The sequence below is a fragment of the Nicotiana sylvestris genome, chromosome 12 (assembly GCF_000393655.2).
Source record: "Nicotiana sylvestris chromosome 12, ASM39365v2, whole genome shotgun sequence".
NCBI classification, from domain to species: Eukaryota; Viridiplantae; Streptophyta; class Magnoliopsida; order Solanales; family Solanaceae; genus Nicotiana; species Nicotiana sylvestris.
The window spans coordinates 142,152,541-142,174,957 of record NC_091068.1 but is presented as its reverse complement, the minus strand read 5'-3'; the positions used below and the strand labels follow the sequence as shown (position 1 = coordinate 142,174,957).

Here is a 22,417-nt window from a genome sequence, read left to right as displayed (position 1 = left end):
TTTACTTAATTACATCAATAAACGCTAAATGAATCAATTTCAAATGCATGAAAATGAGTTTTCCAAAATACCCAAAAATTCAAAATCGCCCCCAGGCCCACGTGGTCAAAACCCGAGGTTCGAACCAAAACCCGATTACCCTTTTCCCCACGAGCTCAAATATGTAATTTATTTTAAAATCGGACCTCAAATCGATGTCCAAATCCCCAATTTTTGAAAAACCTAGGTTCTACCCAAAACACCCAATTTTCCCCATGAAAATAATTGATTTGAAGTTGAAATCATGCTAAAAGATGTTAATGATTGAAGAAAACTAGTTAACAATGACTTACAATTGATTTGGAGAAGAAAAGTTGTTTGAAAAATCGCCTCTTATGTTTTTGGGATTTTTGAAAAGTGCAAAATAACTGAAAATCTCGTCTATTTATACCCCTCTCAGACCCTCTCCGCGGACCGCATAAAAAGGACAACGACCGTGGAGCTCCACCGCGGACCGCAAGAAATCGGGCGCGGCCACGAAGGCTTGGCCTTGCTCACCGCGGACCGCACAAATCCCACCGCGGTCGCGGAGTCCCCACCGCAGCCGCGAAGCTTCCACCGCGGACCGCGAGACCTGGCTTCAGAGACCTGCAACTTCTCTGAATCTGCAACTTTTTCCTAAGTGTAAAAATATCTCGAAACTCACCTGAGCCCTCAGGGCTCCAAACCAAATGTCATACAAACTCAAAAACATCATATGGACCTAGTCGTGTAATCAAATCATCAAAATAACATCATGAACATCAAATTAAGTCTCGAGATCAATGAAATTTTCTCCAAAACTTCTTTAAACCTAAATTTTGCAATTTAGGTCCGAATCACGTCATATGACATCCGTTTTTTACCAAATTTCACAGAAATATCTTAAATCATATATAAGACCTGTACCGGGCGTCGGAACCAAAATACGGGCCCGATACCATCACGTTCTAATCAAATTCCATTTCAAATTTCTTTAAACAATTCCAGAAAATAATTTCCTTTAAAAATTTATTTCTCGGGCTTGGGACCTCGGAATTCGATTTCGGTCATAGGCCCAAGTCCCATATTTTCCTACGGACCCTCCTGGACCGTCAAATCACGAGTCCGAGTTCGTTTACCCAAAACGTTGACCGAAGTCAAATTAGCTCATTTTATAATCAAAACTTATCATTTTTCACAGATTATCATATTTAAGCTTTCCGGTTACGCGTCTGGACTGTGCACGCAAATCGAGATGACTCTAAATGAGGTTTTCAAGGCCTTAGAATACGAAAGTTTCATTTTAAAACAAGAGATGACCTTTTGGGTCATCACACCATCTTATACGCCGTTAGAAAGATGGACTGTTATTTTGGAGGTAGAGAACTCTAATTAATACTGTAGTTCATGTCAAAACAAAAATTCAAGATTAGCAGAATCTAGCTAATTTTTGCTCTTAATTAAGTAGTATCTGGGATTGTAATGATTGTTGATATTATTTCCTAATGTTGTATTAATGAGAGAAAAAATGATGGAAAGTAATGATTTGGGTAAAATGTCATATTTTTCTTCTTTATATAGTTCAAGTCTCATTAGATTTTAAGACAAATGGTTCTTTAATTAAGTATGAGTATTCTTTCTTCTTATTACTCTTAAAATATAACCCTAAGTATTTTAATCCTTTTAGATTACCAAACAGGAGCACTTTTTTTGGGTAATTAAAAGGATTTTATTTACCAACATTTACAATTCTTACAAAACTGCAACTAACTTTTTAACATAAGTACTCCTACTAGACATGAAGCCCCAGTTGGGAGTTACCTAAAACTGTGCTACTTTCCATCTCCTGAGTCCTGCTTCTATTATCTTCTATCCTACATCAGGGTACCAGTTTAGTGACGATATGGTTCGTCCTAGCCTAGAGAATAAGGTGGCCCTGGCATGTATTTTCTGAATGATCGATCGTAGAATGACATTGGCTGATCTCTTCTTCTGGAATATCACATTATTCCTGTCTTGCCAAATGTGGTAGTTAAATTGCAGCTGCTAATGTCATTTTGCATACTGTTGCCCATCCACTCTTCCCTTTGCCAACATGTTCTAACCATTTCAATTCCTCCTGCCAAGCTTTCTTTGTTCTCTGTATACCTTGCCAATTCAATAGTTGCTGCCATATAGTTCCTGAGATTTAACAGTCGAAGAATAGGTGTTGCAATGTTTCATTTTCTCTTTGACACAGTGAGCATGTTTGATCTGAAATAATCCTTCATCTTGCTAGTCTTTCTGTTGTCGCTAACATGTCTTGCATTGCAAGTCGTAGTATGAATACCCACTTGGGCAATCCTTGATTGTTGCACACTAGTTTCCTCCATGTCATCTGCTGAAACTCTCCTCGCATGGCTTTGTATATTTGTCTCAGAGAGAATCTCTCCATCTGTTGTACATCTTCTTCTGTAAAACCAGCAGCATCAAAGTAGTTTTTTGCTTTGAATATCTTTTGGATGAACCATGATGCACTGTCACACCTCCTTTTTGCGCGCCCTGCCCCGAAGGGTTAGATGCGCGGGTGGAGTTTTTCCAATTTAAGTGACAATATTCGAAATGGGATTATTTATTTAATTCAGAGTCGCCACTTGGGAAAGGTTTGGTTTTTGGTGTCCCAAGTCACCGGTTTATCTTGAATCCCAAATCGAGGAAATTTTCGACTTTTCCAAGTGAAGTCTGCGAACCAGAAATTCTAAGTAAGGAATTCTGTTGACCCGAGGGAAGGTGTTAGGCACCCTCGAATCCCGTGGTTCTAGCACGGTCGCTTAAATTGTTATAATGGCTAAATATCTGATTTAAATACATGTTATGACTTACGTGCTTTTATTAAGTTTAAACCGCTTTTATTATTATCATTTATTTTATAGAATTGCAACATCGTGAAAATGCGTCTCGAACCACGTCACAATCAATGCGCCCGTAGTTGTTAACACATTTTGACTTTGTTGAGATTCGGATTTGGGTCACATCAATGTGCACCCGAATTTAAGAATGCGATTTAATTAAACCGCGCCAACAGAGTCTAACGCGTTATTATCTTTGTATAAGGCCACGAAATTTATTAAATGGCCTATCTTGAATTCTGAATAATTATCATGGTTATTTATTGAGGGCCCCGCAATTTTGCATCTTTATTTGGCGAGGCTCATCTCTATTTTAGAAAAGGATATCCTAAAATGGCTACATTTCTAATGCATTTGTCTTTAAAACTAGAAGAAAAAGTACATGCTAATTCAATTATAGGCTTTTGCCTAATCCGGATTTTGTCAGTTTCTGATTAACTACTTATAAAGTAAAAACGCCATGCCTTGCGAGGACGTTTCAGTCGAACAAAAGACTACATACGAGATTGATGAAATGCAATACCTAATCCGAACATTTCTTGAGTTGAACTAAACTGAACTTATTTGGACTAGATTAAAGGATAACTAGCAAAGTAAAGTACTTTAGTTTGGCAAGGAATCATGTACGAGCTAAACGAAATACAACACTTAATCCGAGCACTTCTCGAGTTTAACTTAACTAAACTTATGTGGACTAGTCTTAACTAAACAAAAACTAAATGAAACAAGAACAGTATTGTACAGAGTCGAAATATACATGCCCCTACTGACAAACAACTACAGAATTAAAATACAACAGGGTAAACTCAGTCAAATATCAATACATACTTTCGAACTGTTGAATCATAAGCTAAATCAACTTTCACAGGCCTGTTAATGTATTATGAATACTACGACAAATACTTGAACTTCTTCAACCTCTTTTCATTTCATGCTTTCCAACTATTTTAATTACATCAATATGGGACTTGAAATGTGTACCTGGAAATGCTGAAAATGCAAAGGAGAAGAAGAAGAAGATGTGGAAATCAGCAGCAGAAAGAAGCAGGACTAGTAGTAGCAGCAGGACAGGGCAGCAACAACAGTGAGCAGAATAGCAACAACAAACAGAACAGCATAAAAGAAAAGGATTCTGATGCGAGGTGGAACTAGAGTTGAAGGAAAATGACAGCCAAACGAAATAGCACACAGTGTGATAGAAACAATGCTTCAGACAATCCAATTCCGGAATATACCAAATGCCACAAAACACTAACAATAATCTCGATGGGATTTTAGAAGAAGCAACACTGCTTAATGTATTGACAATAGATGAAGTTCAGACAAACAAGACCAAATTTCTGATTTCCTAATCTGTTTTTCCTCTTTCTTGCTCCCTTTCTATTTCTGTCAACTCTCTCTTTTCTTTCTATCTTCACAGTGTGTGTGTGTTTCTTCTCTAATCCCTGTGTCCTAATCTCAGATCCTCCTTTCCCAATGTTTTTATCTCCCCTTTTATAAGTCCCTATCCTACTCTTTTTTAAACAGCCTGTTTTCAGAAATCCAGTACCCTTCCCATGTGCCTTCTATTTTCAATTCCAAACTTTAGCTAATTAAATATTAAACCCCATCAACATTCCCTGGCAGATTTTACTTTTAAAAGGTTTAAACACTTCTTTAAACTAAAGCCAAGTATGGGCAGTAGGATAGCATATGCTGTCAAAACATTTTAAAATCAAACAAGGACCTTTATGCAGGCCACAGGTTGTGCACAAAGCACATGAGGAGCACCAATGCACATGAGGTGCACCAATGCAAATGTTGTGCAGGAGTGCACATGCCATCCAATTCAGCATTTTAACCAAACATCCCTTTTACATTACTGATCTAAATCAACAGCTATAAGTAAACAAAATTGTTTCTCAATTGATTCAAAAAAAAAAAAATGTTCGACAGAAACAAATCGCTTTGCTATGCTCAGATAGTTGAAACTAATTGACGACTCATGTCGACTCGACTATATTAGCATTATCGTACACAATCGTAGCCGAAAATCAAACATTCAGAAGTATGGGACACATGACTCGACTTATACTGATTAAAATAGAATGGTGCATCCGAGGAATCAGTTAGTTAGTACAAATTGGAATACAACCAATACGCATGCCGTATCAGAATAGGAGGAGAAGGATTCAGACAAACACAGATGTTCAAACAGAGTGGACGAACAAAAGTTGATAAAAATTCAAAACACAAATTGACACAAAACATGAACAGACATCTAATCCCTCACATGGACCAAACAAATAAGGGAAGAAGGCAGACTCACCTCAAATCTTGAAAAATCGGAAACCTTGAACCGGACTTGGACAGACTTTCTTAAGGCTGAACGGACTTTAATCGAAGTGTTTCTCAGATGAGAAACACTTCGATTAAGGTCCCTTGGACCTTAATTTCTTTGGCTCGAACGGGTATGAACTAGTGACGAGGAACTACAAAGTTCCAAAACTCAGATCCGGGATTCATGTTTCCCTGGTTAGATTCGGACCAAACCAAGTATGGTTCGGTCACGAGGGGGGTCTGGGGAGTATCTGGTACAAAACTGGGGTTGGTTGGGTCAGATCGAGTTTTGACTCGAATCTTCGAATGAAGATTCGAGGACCTGGGGGGTGATTCGAAACATGGGGTTGGTAGATTTGGGTTCAGGATGGCCTGGGGGTCCTATGGTGTTCAAGGGAAGGTCACCGGCATCCATGCCGCCGGCTTTCATGGCGGAAGTATGCAGAGGCGGCTAGGGTTTTAGGGCTGTTCGTTTGGGGAGACGAAGCAGCCGGGGTATTGGATAGGGGGGGTAGGGTAGTGTTATGTACTTATATAGTTAGTGGGCAAATGGATCCTGGCCGTTGGATGAGACGAGATGAAGGGCCAGGATCCTTCGGCTAACAGGGAACGACGTCGTTCCAAGGGTGAAGGGTTAGGGTCGGTCCGGGTGAGACGGGTCGGGTTTATTGGTGGGTTATGGGGATTGATCTTGGACCGTTGGATCGGCTTGGTTTAAACGGTTGTGATGGGTTGGCATCGAAACGACGTAGCTTTGGTGTTAAACTACGTCGTTTCATGGCCTGGGGGTGGGCTGTTTGGACTGGTGGCTTGGGCTGTCCGCTTGGGCTGAGTTCGTTGGGCCAATTTTAACAAATTGGCCCAAGTCCGGAAGGGCCTTTTCTTTCTCTCTTTTTTTTATTTTTTATTTTTATTTCTTTTCTTATTTATTTTAAAACAAAACTAAAAAAAATCAAATTAAAATTAAATACACACTCAAATATAATTATTTGCGCACATACTAAAGTATTTCAAAACCGGTAAAGTCAAACCAAACAAAATCATGGACGAAAAATGCCTATTCACGATTTTCTATTTAATGACCGAATTACGGTTTGAATTACGCAGGACACATATATATTTTTTGAATTTTATTTTAATAAAGTAAATAAATAAGAATGGGCCAAAATCACAAATAAATCCACAAGGTGCCGCACAGAAATCCGAAATTGTACAGCGGGGCCAATTATATATTTTTTTTTATTTCTTTTTGGAGCGATTGTCGTGTGAAGCAAAAATCACGTGCTCACAGCTGCCCCTCTTTGTTCGGAAACACGAAGGGTTTTCGTGCAAAGATCAAGTGAGCGTGTATGAGCGATTTTTGCCTATAGACCACTCCGTATGAAGCATTTTTTGAAAGATCTGACCGAATCTTGCTTCAAAGATTTCCTACATATCCTGGGCTAAACAGGAATCAGGTCAATGTAGTTCGAGAAGTTTTGGTAGCTGGGGCTACCATGGGACTGCAATGCTTGCCGCTACTGCTGCTGCTGTTGTCACTGCTACGTCACTGACCGCCTTATTACAACCAAGCGAAAATTGGAAACTGAACTAACTACTTTTATGTATGTCAACTGCTAGTTACAAGATTCCTATCTATGATTCTTTTACGACTTGATCTTGGGTCTTAGCTGATTCTGCTTGTAGACTCTGATCTGAATCTTGATGCTTGCGAGTTGCGGCGACTTGTTTTTTAATCCCCAGGATACCGAATAAAATGTGACCGGCAGAGGTCAAGACCTTAGTCGAATGTTGGAGTCGATCTGCTTTCCCTTTACTCTGATATCTCGGGATATCTCTTTTTGTCTTTTTCTTCTTTGATTCCGAACTGGGATTTATCTCGTGGGTCATTTCGATCCATGTGGCTCGAGGTCAGACCTGTGGGAGAAAAGAAACAAACAAACGAAATTTTCTGCCCCAGTTCCACTAGGAAAATTTCGTTACTTATTCACCAGGAAGTTCATAAAATTGATGAAAGAGGATATGCGTGCTCAGTTCAGGGTTGGAGCCCTAATATCGACTAGCTGGGGAAAGGTTCAGTGTAGGGTTTTAAAACCCTTACGCCAAACAAAGGAAGAATTCAGTTTAGGGTTTAAAACCCTAATGCTGCCTAAAAGGAAAAAAGTTCAGTTTAGGGTTTAAAACCCTGATGCTGACTAAAAGAGAATTCAGTTTAGGGTTTAAAACCCTAATGCTGATTGCATGGAAAAGCTCAGTTTAGAGTTTAAAACTCTAATGCTGGCTAAAAGGAAAAAGTTCAGTTTAGGGTTTAAAACCCTAATGCTGACTAAAGGAAAACTCAGTTTAGGGTTTAAAACCCTAATGCTGATTGCATGGAAAAGCTCAGTTTAGAGTTTAAAACTCTAATGCTGGCTAAAAGGAAAAAGTTCAGTTTAGGGTTTAAAACCCTAATGCTGACTAAAGGAAAATTCAGTTTAGGGTTTAAAACCCTAATGCTGATTGCATGGAAAAGCTCAGTTTAGAGTTTAAAACTCTAATGCTGGCTAAAAGGAAAAAGTTCAGTTTAGGGTTTAAAACCCTAATGCTGACTAAAAGGAAAATTCAGTTTAGGGTTTAAAACCCTAATGCTGATTGCATTGGAAAAAGCTCAGTTTAGAGTTTAAAACTCTAATGCTGGCTAAAAGGAAAAAGTTCAGTTTAGGGTTTAAAACCCTAATGCTGACTAAAGAGAATTCAGTTTAGAGTTTAAAACCCTAATGCTGACTAAAGGAAAATTCAGTTTAGGGTTTAAAACCCTAATGCTGATTGCATGGAAAAGCTCAGTTTAGAGTTTAAAACTCTAATGCTGGCTAAAAGGAAAAAGTTCAGTTTAGGGTTTAAAACCCTAATGCTGACTAAAGGAAAATTCAGTTTAGGGTTTAAAACCCTAATGCTGATTGCATGGAAAAGCTCAGTTTAGAGTTTAAAACTCTAATGCTGGCTAAAAGGAAAAAGTTCAGTTTAGGGTTTAAAACCCTAATGCTGACTAAAGGAAAATTCAGTTTAGGGTTTAAAACCCTAATGCTGACTAAAGGAAAATTCAGTTTAGGGTTTAAAACCCTAATGCTGACTAAAGGAAAATTCAGTTTAGGGTTTAAAACCCTAATGCTGATTGCATGGAAAAGCTCAGTTTAGAGTTTAAAACTCTAATGCTGGCTAAAAGGAAAAAGTTCAGTTTAGGGTTTAAAACCCTAATGCTGACTAAAGGAAAATTCAGTTTAGGGTTTAAAACCCTAATGCTGATTGCATGGAAAAGCTCAGTTTAGAGTTTAAAACTCTAATGCTGGCTGAAAGGGAAAAGTTCAGTTTAGGGTTTAAAACCCTAATGCTGACTAAAAGGAAAATTCAGTTTAGGGTTTAAAACCCTAATGCTGATTGCATGAAAAAGCTCAGTTTAGAGTTTAAAACTCTAATGCTGGCTGAAAGGGAAAAGTTCAGTTTAGGGTTTAAAACCCTAATGCTGACTAAAAGGAAAATTCAGTTTAGGGTTTAAAAACCCTAATGCTGATTGCATGGAAAAGCTCAGTTTAGAGTTTAAAACTCTAATGCTGGCTAGAAGGAAAAGTTCAGTTTAGAGTTTAAAACCCTAATGCTGACTAAAGGAAAATTCAGTTTAGGGTTTAAAACCCTAATGCTGATTGCATGGAAAAGCTCAGTTTAGAGTTTAAAACTCTAATGCTGGCTAAAAGGAAAAAAGTTCAGTTTAGGGTTTAAAACCCTAATGCTGACTAAAGGAAAATTCAGTTTAGGGTTTAAAACCCTAATGCTGATTGCATGGAAAAGCTCAGTTTAGAGTTTAAAACTCTAATGCTGGCTAAAAGGAAAAAGTTCAGTTTAGGGTTTAAAACCCTAATGCTGACTAAAGGAAAATTCAGTTTAGGGTTTAAAACCCTAATGCTGACTAAAGGAAAATTCAGTTTAGGGTTTAAAACCCTAATGCTGACTAAAGGAAAATTCAGTTTAGGGTTTAAAACCCTAATGCTGATTGCATGGAAAAGCTCAGTTTAGAGTTTAAAACTCTAATGCTGGCTAAAAGGAAAAAGTTCAGTTTAGGGTTTAAAACCCTAATGCTGACTAAAGGAAAATTCAGTTTAGGGTTTAAAACCCTAATGCTGATTGCATGGAAAAGCTCAGTTTAGAGTTTAAAACTCTAATGCTGGCTAAAAGGAAAAAGTTCAGTTTAGGGTTTAAAACCCTAATGCTGACTAAAAGGAAAATTCAGTTTAGGGTTTAAAACCCTAATGCTGATTGCATTGGAAAAAGCTCAGTTTAGAGTTTAAAACTCTAATGCTGGCTAAAAGGAAAAAGTTCAGTTTAGGGTTTAAAACCCTAATGCTGACTAAAGAGAATTCAGTTTAGAGTTTAAAACCCTAATGCTGACTAAAGGAAAATTCAGTTTAGGGTTTAAAACCCTAATGCTGATTGCATGGAAAAGCTCAGTTTAGAGTTTAAAACTCTAATGCTGGCTAAAAGGAAAAAGTTCAGTTTAGGGTTTAAAACCCTAATGCTGACTAAAGGAAAATTCAGTTTAGGGTTTAAAACCCTAATGCTGATTGCATGGAAAAGCTCAGTTTAGAGTTTAAAACTCTAATGCTGGCTAAAAGGAAAAAGTTCAGTTTAGGGTTTAAAACCCTAATGCTGACTAAAGGAAAATTCAGTTTAGGGTTTAAAACCCTAATGCTGACTAAAGGAAAATTCAGTTTAGGGTTTAAAACCCTAATGCTGACTAAAGGAAAATTCAGTTTAGGGTTTAAAACCCTAATGCTGATTGCATGGAAAAGCTCAGTTTAGAGTTTAAAACTCTAATGCTGGCTAAAAGGAAAAAGTTCAGTTTAGGGTTTAAAACCCTAATGCTGACTAAAGGAAAATTCAGTTTAGGGTTTAAAACCCTAATGCTGACTAAAGGAAAATTCAGTTTAGGGTTTAAAACCCTAATGCTGACTAAAGGAAAATTCAGTTTAGGGTTTAAAACCCTAATGCTGATTGCATGGAAAAGCTCAGTTTAGAGTTTAAAACTCTAATGCTGGCTAAAAGGAAAAAGTTCAGTTTAGAGTTTAAAACCCTAATGCTGACTAAAGGAAAATTCAGTTTAGGGTTTAAAACCCTAATGCTGATTGCATGGAAAAGCTCAGTTTAGAGTTTAAAACTCTAATGCTGGCTGAAAGGGAAAAGTTCAGTTTAGGGTTTAAAACCCTAATGCTGACTGGCTGGGGATAAAGCTCGAGAATACTACACGATCTATTTTTGAGTTTTCTTGTTTTAGATAAAAGGGAGTTTCGTGGAAGCTTACCTTTCGAGTGAATTCCTTATTGCCAAAATGTTTCTTGTACCTTCCTCTTTGGGCGACACCTGCTTCTTGCACGGTTGTCTTGGATTATACCTGTTTCAACTTTTCAGATAAAGAACAATTGTTAGTTCGGAAATGACGGTCGGTTCGGTGACCTCGATCGTTCCCAGTTGCTTTGTTGCGTCTTCATTTCTGTTGTGAAGTCCCGCCATTGATTTGATTCATATGCCGAAACCCTTTGGACCGCTCAGGCTTGTATTTCCAGATTCTGTGATGATTTGCCTCGTAAGGCTCTTTTTTTTTGTGTCCCGTTTTGCTTGGAGGTTCTCAACGGGGGTTTTATTGGAGGTATTTTGTGGGGATTTGTACAAAAGGGAAGCTTTGTGGGGAATATTTACAAAGTGGATTCTTTGTGTGGATTTTGTACAATGGGCATGCTGGGGGATTTATTTCAAAGTGGGATTTCTAGAATTTGTTGGGGTAAGCTTGTTGGGGATGTCTACCAAAGGACCCGCTGGGATGTGCTGGGGAGATTCCATTTTTTTCTTTCTTTTTTTTCTTATAATTTTATAATTTGGGGAGATTCTGTGGGAGATTGTACAAGACTCTGTTGGGATTTGTACAGGGGGAGACTCTGTGGGGATTTGTCCGAAGGTGGACTTGCTGGGGAAGATTTCAAGATTTCTCTCTTTTCCTTTTCTCCGGAACACCATCAAACGTCATGATTCATCATGCTTGGGTAATCATATCAACGAGATGAGGTGCTTTCCTTCCATGAGACGGGATTCCGTGTAAACAAACCATGCCACCTACCCTTTCCGGTGTGTCCTGAACTCGGGGTTAAAATGCGAAAGGGATTCGAAAAGAAACAAAAGGGGAAAACAAATCAGAAAAGAAATACCCTTTTCGGGGAGAGAAAGACTTATCTGAGGAAGATAATGCTGGCTTTAAATGACATGACATGCCTTTTGGACTGGACGTCTGACCTTCCATGAACTTGCGTTTTCCTAGAACCAGAACGGACCTGTGATTCCAAACTGGTGGCACTCTGCCGAGACTTTCTTGGGGTGGCGTCATTCTTTTCGGCCAACAGCGCCCTTTGCGGGTTTTCGCTGGCTGACCTCTCTCATTTCTCTTCCTGTCGTCGCTTGATAGCACTCTTTGCGAGTTTTTACTAAACAAGCTCTCTCATTTTGGTTTCTCTTCTCCCGTCGCCTCGTGGTGCCCGAAGGTTTTCACCGCCGAGACTCTCTCATTTTATTTCTCTCAACTCAGGGTGTGCTGGTTTCCTTTTGTGATGCTTATTGGTTTCCCACCATCTTTGGTAATTGATTTGAAGGCTTGTACCTGGTAAAGAGAGGTAGCTGATACTAAACTTCTTAAGTGTCTGACATGCCCCGGTTTTCCATTTCAGGGTGAATGGGATTTTGTTGTTGGTGTGACTGAACCTCAGGGAGAGGCTGCCTACGTATCCTTTCGGAATCAAGTCAAACGTAGTTCAGGCCTCAATCAATGTTTTTTTTTTTTTTTTTTTTTTTTGAGAGGATTGGGTAGTGTTTAGGGAGCAGTGGGGAATAAAACCTTTGCCATTTTCGAATGTGTCAGGACCACCGGAGTATGATTTAGACGTAGTACCTCTTGACTGCATCTGCATTTACTGCTGTGTCGGGGTCATTTCCTTCGATATCACCTAAATACAATGCTCCCCGCGGCAGTATCTTCCTCACAATGTATGGGCCTTTCCAATTTGGGGCAAACTTTCCTTTTGCTTCTTCATGATGCGGCAGAATACGCCTCAGTACCAATTGTCCTACTTCGAAATTCCGAGGTCGGACTTTCTTGTTGTAAGCACGGGCCATCCTTCGTTGGTATAACTGTCCGTGACAAACTGCAGCCATCCGCTTTTCATCAATCAACGTCAATTGCTCCAGTCGAGTCTTAACCCACTCGCTGTCCTCGATTTCTGCTTCGACAATGATTCGAAGTGAAGGAATCTCTATCTCTGCCGGTATTACGGCCTCGGTTCCATAAACCAAAAGATAAGGAGTCGCTCCCACCGATGTGCGCACCGTAGTGCGATACCCCAATAACGCAAAAGGTAACTGCTCATGCCACTGTCGGGAACTTTGTATTGTTTTCCTCAAAATCTTCTTGATGTTTTTATTTGCAGCTTCTACAGCACCATTGGCTTTTGGCCGATAAGGAGTGGAATTCCTGTGTGTTATCTTGAATTGCTCGCACACATCTCCCATCAAGTGACTGTTCAAGTTTGCTGCATTATCTGTAATGATAGTCGCAGGAATGCCGAAGCGACAGATAAGATTTGAGTGTACAAAATCCACTACAGCTTTCTTGGTGACCGACTTGAGAGTGACAGCCTCTACCCACTTTGTGAAGTAATCGATGGCAACCAGTATAAACCTGTGTCCATTCGAAGCCTTTGGTTCAATTGGTCCAATGACGTCCATGCCCCAAGCGACAAATGGCCAAGGTGCGGACATGGGATGCAGTTCTGTGGGAGGTGCATGAATCAAATTACCGTGCACCTGACACTGATGACACTTCCGGACAAAGCTAAAGCAATCCTTTTCCATGGTCATCCAGTAATAACCTGCTCTAAGGATCTTCTTCGCTAAGACATACCCGTTCATGTGAGGTCCACATACACCTGCGTGTACTTCGTGCATGATCTTTCTTGCTTCCTCGATATCGACACATCTTAAGAGATTGAGGTCCGGAGTCCTCTTATATAACAATTCACTGCTCAAAAAGAAACCACTTGCATGTCGCCTAATGGTCCTCTTTTGATCTCCAGTTGCATGCTCGGGGTATTCTTGTGTCTTCAAGAATTTCTTGATGTCATGGTACCAAGGCTGCGTATTTGATCCCGCCTCGATTACACTGCAGTAACCGTGTCTTTCCTTGATTTGGATTTCCAAAGGATCGACGTGGGCGTTGCCCGGGTAGGGTAGCATAGAAGCCAGAGTAGCAAGTGCATCTGCCAGTTCATTGTGAAACCTCGGAATATACCTGAATTCTATTGAGTTAAAGCGCTTGCTGAGGTCCTCCACATGTTGTCGGTATGGGATAAGTTTGACATCCCGAGTTTCCCATTCGCCTTGAACTTGCCGGATGATCAGGTCAGAGTCTCCCATAATCAGTAAGTCTTTGACATCCTGATCGATTGCCATATGTATGCCCATAATGCAGGCTTCATATTCAGCTGTATTATTTGTGCAGAAGAAACGAAGTCTAGCTGTGGCGGGATAATGCTGACCGGCAGGTGAGATCAAAATTGCCCCGATCCCTATACCCTTGGCATTCACGGCTCCGTCAAAGAACATCTTCCAAACATGAGCTTCCTCCGAGATCGCTTCTACGGTGTTTACCTCTTCATCTGGAAAATAGGTATCCAATGGCTGGTATTCCTCATCGACCGGGTTTTCGGCCAAATGATCTGCTAACGCCTGGGCTTTCATTGCCGTGCGAGTGATATAAACTATGTCGAACTCCGTAAGCAAGATTTGCCATTTAGCCAGTCTCCCAGTAGGCATTGGTTTCTGAAATATATATTTCAAGGGATCCAACCTGCTTATGAGGAATGTAGTGTGTGCTTGGAGATAATGCCTCAGCTTTTGAGCAACCCATGTGAGAGCGCAGCATGTCTTCTCCAACAGAGTGTATTTGGCCTCGTAGCTGGTGAATTTCTTGCTCAGGTAGTAGATCGCCTGTTCCCTTTTCCCGGTCACGTCGTGTTGCCCCAGGACGCAGCCGAAGGAGTTCTCCAAGACTGTCAGATACAAGAAAAGTGGCCTTCCTGGTTCGGGAGGGACCAAGACTGGGGGATTCGAAAGGTACTCTTTGACTTTATCAAAGGCTTCTTGACACTCCGTTGTCCACTTAATCGCCGCATCCTTTCTTAACAACTTGAATATGGGCTCACACGTGCTTGTCAGCTGGGCAATAAACCGACTGATGTAGTTCAGCCTGCCCAAAAGACTCATCACGTCTTTCTTCGTTCTTGGGGGAGGTAGATCTTTGATAGATTTTATCTTAGTCGGATCTAGCTCGATACCTCTCCTGCTTACGATGAAACCCAAAAGTTTACCTGACGGAACTCCGAAAGCGCATTTGGCTGGATTTAGCTTCAAGTCATACTTCCTTAGCCTCTCGAAGAATTTCCTCAAGTCTTGGATGTGGTTATCCTGCGTCCTGGACTTGACTATAACATCGTCCACGTACACCTCTATTTCCTGATGCATCATGTCATGGAAAATGGCGGTCATGGCCCTCATGTAAGTAGCCCCAGCATTCTTTAAACCAAATGGCATGACCCGATAACAGTAGGTGCCCCAAGGCGTGGTGAAGGCAGTTTTCTCGGCATCCTCTTCATCCATCAATACCTGATGATACCCAGCGTAACAATCTACGAAAGACTGTATCTCGTGCTTGGCGCAATTGTCAACGAGGATGTGGATGTTGGGCAGCGGGAAATTATCTTTAGGACTTGCTCTGTTCAAATCTCGGTAATCTACACATACCCGAGTTTTCCCGTCCTTTTTCGGTACTGGAACCACATTCGCCAACCATGTTGTGTATTGGACTACCCGGATCACTCCTGTTTTCAGTTGCTTGGTGATCTCCTCTTTAATTTTGTCACTGACCTCGGTTTTGAACTTTCGTTGCTTTTGTTGAACCGGAGGACAATCAGGATGAATCGGCAATTTGTGAACCACTAGATCGACACCTAGTCCCGGCATGTCATCATATGACCAAGCAAACACGTCTTTAAATTCAAGAAGAAGTTGAATTATCGCCTCTCGCGTTTTCTTGTCCGTGTGAATGCTTATCTTGGTCTCCCGGATTTCTTCCGGGGTTCCTAAATTTACCGGTTCAGTGTCATTCAGATTCGGCTTAGGTTTATTCTCGAAATATTCCAACTCTCGGTTTATCTCCCTAAAAGCCTCTTCCGCATCATATTCTGGTTCTGGATTCATTAATTCGCAATTAAATAGCTCATTGTGACCTGGGCGTGAAGTCCGCAAGCATGTCATATTTAAGGCCGCATTATTAGGACTGAAAAGGAAGATAAGAGGAAAAGTAATGAAATCAGGACGAAAGAAAGAATAGGAAAGCAATGATGATTTTTTTTTATTATTTTCTTTTGAAAATTGGAAGACAACAACGTTTACAACTAGGAATTCGGAATAACAAACGAAAAGAAGAAAACGTTCAAGTTATGTCCCGGAGATAACTTGTGATACAGGAAAGGTGGCAGGACAGGTCTACCCGGACTTCCGTCTAGTTGGGACTGGCGTGATCTCCCAGTTTTGGAGCTTGGCGTTTGGCCCCATGTATATCATCTCAGCAGTGCTCGTGCCTTCGCCTGGTTGAACCATGTGGACCTCGTAGAGCATTTCCCTCATTGCCCCACATATTTCCTCGATTTCCTCAACTGTGAAGACCTCATCTTCTTCTTCTTCAGTGTACCCTGGCCTGACAAAAGTCGCATGTAAATCCGGCAGTGGTTGAGGCAACTTCCAGCCCTCATTTCTCCTTTTCTTTGCCCATTTTTCGTCTGCTGGAGTAGGTTTGAAACCTAGTCCAAAAGGTTTCTTGACGACTGGTAAAGTAATGGGTTCCGTCGTTCCCTGAAGATTTCGTCCAAGCCCCTTCCCTGGCCTAAATCCGTGTCGGATCATTTCTTTGGCCACCATAACCGAAGCGTTAGACAAGAAAGGCTGGGGGCAAGGTACTCCCTCTTCGTGCTGCTCTGCCAATACCACCTCGAAAGCTTGATAGACCGTATGCTCACTCCCTTCTCTTGGTTCAAGATACGGGATAGATGGGTCCCGATAAATGGCATGTTCATCTTCTCCATGGACCACGATCTCTTGGTCTTCATACTCGAACTTCACCATCTGGTGAAGAGTAGAAGGCACGGCTCCTGCCGCATGGATCCAAGGCCTGCCAAGGAGGAAATTGTAAGATGTGTCCATGTCGATCACTTGGAAAGTGACTCGAGATTCGACTGGTCCTATGACCAGCAACAGGTCTATTTCTCCCATGGTGTCTCTCTTGATACCATCGAAAGCTCTCACGCAGACGTTGTTGGGTCGGATTCTTCCGGTCTCAATTTCCATTCTTTGCAGCGTGGAGAGCGGGCAGATGTCAACACCTGATCCCCCATCCAGCATCACCCGCTTGACATAGTAGTCCTCACATTTGACTGTTAAATGCAATGCCTTGTTGTGTGCGGCTCCTTCCGGGGGTAGATCGTTCTTGCTGAAGGAGATTTGGTTGATGGCGAAGAATCTTTCTGTCATCCGCTCTAGTTGCTCCACCGAGGTTTCGACCGGTACGTATGCTTCATTCAGGGTTTTCAACAGGATCTTTTGATGCTCGGTTGACCTCATTAATAGTGACAGCATGGACACTTGCTCAGGGTGCTTGCGCAGCTGGTCTATCACTTCGTAATCCGGCATCTTCATCTGTTTGAAGAATACTTCCGCTTCTTCAACACTCACAGGCTCCTTTGGAGGGAAGCGCCTTTGTGTGGCGTTGTTCAGTTCTTGGGTATTTGAGTACCCTCCAACGAAAGTATTTTCTGGAAGTTCTTCCCTGACCTCCTTACCTTTATACGTTACCAAAGTCTTTTGATAATTCCACGGCACTGTGGACGGGTTGGTCATTGGCTTTTGTGGCACGCGTCCGATAACCACTGGCTCATTCAGCCGAGGTGGTTGAATCGTCCCCCGGACCACATAGGCCCCTTTTGGCACGTACATAGGTTTTGCTTTTTGATCCCGAAGTTCTGCGTCTTCTTGGCTTGACCTCGTGGTATGTAAAGAACTCCACCCTTTGCTGGTACTACTTTCTTCTCCACCTTCTTTTCGGGCTTGCTTTCTGCAGCCTTGGCCTCCTCCCCCCTTTCTGATTTCTGGTCTGTTTCAGGCCTCCTCGCTGTGTCGACAATGGCAATTATGGCTTTCAAGGCAGGGTCGAACTCTTTGTCTTCACAAATCATGCCGATCAGCGGCCCATTATTGTGAGCGGGCAATGGATTGTTAGTTACATTTGGGATCTCTTCGTCCCTTAGCACTATCTTCCCCTGCTCTATCAAATTTTCGACCACTCTTTTCAATGACCAGCAGTCGTTTGTATCATGACCCTCGGCCCCTGAATGATAGGCGCATCTGACTCCGGCTTTGTAAGAAGGAGATGTCGGGTTTTGCCTTGTTTGAGGGATGGGTTGTAGGAAACCCAACTGAACCAACTTTGGGAACAAAGTCGAGTATGGCTCACCGATGGGCGTGAAAGTCCGCCGTCGAGGTGGCTCTTGGGGGCGGTAGTTATTTTGCGGGGGTTGTGGGTTATAGTGGTTGCGGTAAGGAGGCTGATTTCTGGGAGGTGGAGCTGGGCCTCGGCTGGCTTGTTGTGGTGAATGGTTATAAGGTTGGGCATTCATGACCATATAAGGTTGATGAGCATATGCCGCATTTGAGTGGGGGTAGTAGTGTTGTGAGGCCCTTTCCGGAAAATGGGGCCTGTGATGACGATACTCCCTTGCTTCAGAGGCTGCCATAGCCGTTTCTTCCTTCTTCTTCCCCCTTGTCGTCCCTCCAGACCCGCTTTGGATGGCCTGAGAGGTTGCCCTTAGGGCTGCTTGACTCAGAATCCGACCCGTTTTCAGCCCATTCTCTACCATTTCTCCTATCTTGATTGCTTCCGCGAATGGCTTACCCATGGCCGACATCATGTTTTGGAAATAGTCAGACTCTTGAGCCTGGAGAAAGGTAGTGACCATTTCCACTTCATCCATGGGAGGCTTTACTCTCGACGCCTGTTCACGCCACTTGATAGCATACTCTCTAAAACTTTCCGACGGCTTCTTCTTCAAATTCGACAGAGAGTTTCGGTCTGGCGCAATGTCGATGTTATACTGGAATTGCTTTACAAAATCTCTGGCGAGATCATCCCATATATGCCATCGGGACATTTCCTGATCCATATACCATTCCGAAGCTATCCCTACTAAGCTTTCCCCAAAATATGCCATGAGCAGTTCTTCTTTTCCGCCGGCTCCCCGCAATTGGTTGCAGTATTTCTTAAGATGTGCAATGGGGTCACCGTGCCCATCATATTTCTCGAATTTGGGGGTCTTGAAACCCGTTGGCAGGTGCACGTGAGGGAACATGCACAGATCGGCGTAAGAGACGCTCTTTTGTCCACTCAACCCTTGCATATTCTTCAAACTTTGTTCAAGGCTTCTCATTCTCTTAGCAATCTCATTTTGTTCTGCAATCCTGGGGTTCTGATCCTGTCCCGGTGCGAGTTCGCACTGAGGCGGTAGAGGATTATTGTTGGTAGCGAACCTGGTTGGTTCCATTGAGAACGATGGTGCTTGGAATGTAAAAGAGGATGCGTCAAAGCTTGACTTGTATGTGGCAGGCTGTGCCGTAGCTGGGCAAGGTGATGCAGTAAAGATGTTCATGCTTGCATCAGTGGCCGACATTCGGGGATGAGGCTCAGAAGGTGATCCTGTGGAGAGAGCGGAGTTGGCTGGGTACCCGAATGGGGTAGCAGGGTAATTTATGGGGACATTAGAAGTCCCACCTGACCTGGAGAATAATTCAGGGAATCCGGGGAAGACACTTGGCGGCTCTTTCCCATTGCTCCAGTCGTCCAGCATTTCCAACATGCGGAGCCGTAGGATTCTATTTTCTTCCGCAGTTGCGGATTCAGGCGTAAGGACGGCTGAGATTGAGCTCTCCTCAGAGACGGGGACTGTTTGCAATGGAATTTCCGAAGACATTTCCACACTTCCTTTTGACCTGGTGAAGTAAGTGTGAGTATTGCTTCTAGTCCTAACAACAGGTAGTTGAGCACCTCTCCTTGATCTCGTGAAGTATGAATGCGAGGCCAGACTTTCACCAAACCAACCGTCTTTTCAAAAACCCTGGATATGCTCAATGACAAACGCACGGTTAATTTGCAGCAAATAACAGATAGTTAGTCTCACGTAGGGCATGATGCACCTATACAATTAAGTGGATTACTATATGTCTGCTACGAGAGCATGCGTCATTCCGGTATTTTTCCTTTTATTTCCCCCCCCCCCTTTTTTTTTCTTTTATTTTTTTTTTTTTTTTTTTTTAGCGAAATAAAATGCGATCGGATCCGATGAGGATTGCCTACGTATCACGATACTCACGTGAATCAGATCATTACGTAGTTCGAAAACACGAATGAGCGTGAAAGAAGCAAACTCTTTATTATTGAAGCAGTCTATTACAAACTACATTTGCAAAAGAAAAAGCAAACTTTGGAAATAAACCTAGACTCAAAAATAGACTAAAAATCACCCTGATGAAAAAAAAAGGCAGAAGATGCTATAGATACAGATTTGACCTATGAATGCATTATGGTTTTAAAAATTGGTTTCCGCGGGGCGTCGTTCGGCCTCGCCGCGGTCCTAGGCGTGAGATCCCACTCAAGTTGCTCTAGCTCGTGCATAGTCTGCTTGACATAACCCATTACTGCCGAGAGGACGGTAGCGCTGGACATGTTCTCACATCGTAGGCATCGTCTGGTGATGGCATGGGCAATGGCCTTGATCCTATCTCTGGTTTGCTTCTTCTCTACGAGCAGGCGTTTTGTCTGATCGCTGCATATCTTGAAAACTTGAGCATCTTGTACATGCTGATGCTTCAGTCGTCGTACTTCCAACTTCATCTGGGCTATTGAGTCATACCAGTATCTGCTCTCAATTTGGAAATCCTTGGCCTGATTAGCTGTTTTGATCTCAAGTGCAGCCATCTCTCTCTTTATCTTAGCAACAGTCTTCTCATGGTCGCTTTCCAATCGATTCAAGTACCTGCGATGCTTGTCTGTTCTTGTACCCCACTGTGCTTTGAGCTCTGCTATGATGTTTTCAGATTTCTCCAAACCATCTCGCCATTCCCTGATTTCACCTTTTAGCCCTTTTATCAACTGCTCGTCCGATCGACGCCTTGGTTGTCCATCTGCATCCAACCTTATCTGTTTGATCTGGGCTCTGAGCATTTCATTTTCTTGAATCAACCTGTTCCGTTCTCCCAGATCGGTAGCAACTTGCACGTTGTGTTCATATTTCAATTTTTCCACTTGTTGCTTTAACCTGCTGATTTCGGTGCAATAGCCTCTTTCTTTTGCTAACCAATCCCACTGCTTTTGTGATGATTCGGTAAAATTCCGGATGTGGGGTCTCTTAGCTGGCCTTTCGTGCTCGAGTTCCCTTCTGTACCATGCAAGGTAACCTGGCGCCGTTTCTCCTTTGGCTTGATCCCGCACGCAAGTATCTGATTTCAAATATTGACCCTCATTCCAGATTTGGCGAATCTTTGCTTCTGGGAACTGTCCGTTAGGACTTATCTCGATTGCTTGAGTGCTTAGATCTTCCTCATGAGGTACTGTCTGGCATTTTCCGAACTGTCTTAAAACTCGGCCGGGTGCGTAAGGTTGAATGCTCTTAAGCCCCATCAGCAAGAAATGAGTTTTAGTCGCTGACATATATAAGACCTCATCAACGGGCAACCATCCCAACTTCCATTGTATTTGGCTGGCAGTAAGAGCTTGAAAGAACGAGGTCCAAGCCAGGACTCCTTCGGGCAAACTGATCTCTTTGGCTCTTGCGTAAGATTCTTCTATGCGGGTCTTACCCGGGGAACCACGGCTCAAAATCTCGGAATGATGGCAAAGGTGCTCGGTCATCCATATCTGCAGGAGCAAGTTACAACCTTCGAAGAAATTTCCCCCAGCTTTACAAGTTGTGAGAGCTCGAAAGATGTCGGATACCACCATAGGCGCGAGAGTACTGTCACTTTGCGTGAGTAAAGTGCTGACGACCCCCGATATCTTCAAATCAATGTTTCCATCTTTCCTGGGAAATACCAGAAGTCCCAGAAACGTTATCATGAACGCCACCCGTCTGTGCTCGTCCCACTTCTGACGAACTCCTTTGCTGCACAGTTTGTTGATTGGATTATTGAATCCCCCCTCGTGACCGTATCTATCATATATGAAGCATGGAGTACAGAATCCGGCTGCTAGATCCGGGTTGTGGACTGTTCTAGGTATTTTCAATGAATCCAGGAACCGATGTACCGTGACGACTCTTGGGGCGACCAAGTATTTTTCCCTCAACGGAAGTTCAGTATTCCCGATGTATCCGGCCATTTCTTCCAAAGTTGGGGTGAGCTCAAAATCAGAGAAATGGAAAACATTGTGCGCCGGGTCCCAATAGGTAACCAAAGCTCTTATGATATCTCCCCGAGGCTGGATTTCCAACAGACCCACAAGACCTTTCAGATTTTTCTTAACCTCATTTTGCCCTTCAACACCTAGATCATTCCACCATAGCCGTAACTTGATAGGGATTTTGGTCATTATTGAAAAATGTTCATTTTGCATCGTGCTCATCCTGCACATTTATTAAGGTGATTTTAACAAAAATGACTGACTCAAAATATTTTACAGAGGGGACCAAGCTTTGAACACGGCCTTTAAGCACTTCGGGGACGAAGATTTTAAGGCTGTGTGGGTCTAAAAATGCTAAGCAAAACCCAAAAGTGGCTATTTATGCAAAGTCAGCCTTCCGGCGTCCCTTTCGGGAACATTCGGCTATTCATGTCAAAACAGCATCACCTGACTTATTTATGACTCTTTAAAAATTTGAAACATATATTTTTTTTGATTTTGGCTATTTTAGCAAAATGGGGGTTGAACCCGACGAGGGTTGCCTACGTATCTCACATCCGGTGAGAATCAAACCGGCGTAGTTCGGGGATATCGTAAAATAGGGAAAAAATCGAATAAACCTAGAAATCAAGAATGCGTATTTTTT

The 22,417-nt window shown here is 42.3% G+C and overlaps 1 pseudogene; it reads left to right on the top strand.

Moving 5' to 3' along the window:
- The window catches only part of LOC104222342 (polyubiquitin-like), a 37,629-nt pseudogene that overhangs the window by 2,148 nt on the left and 13,064 nt on the right, over nucleotides 1-22,417 (top strand).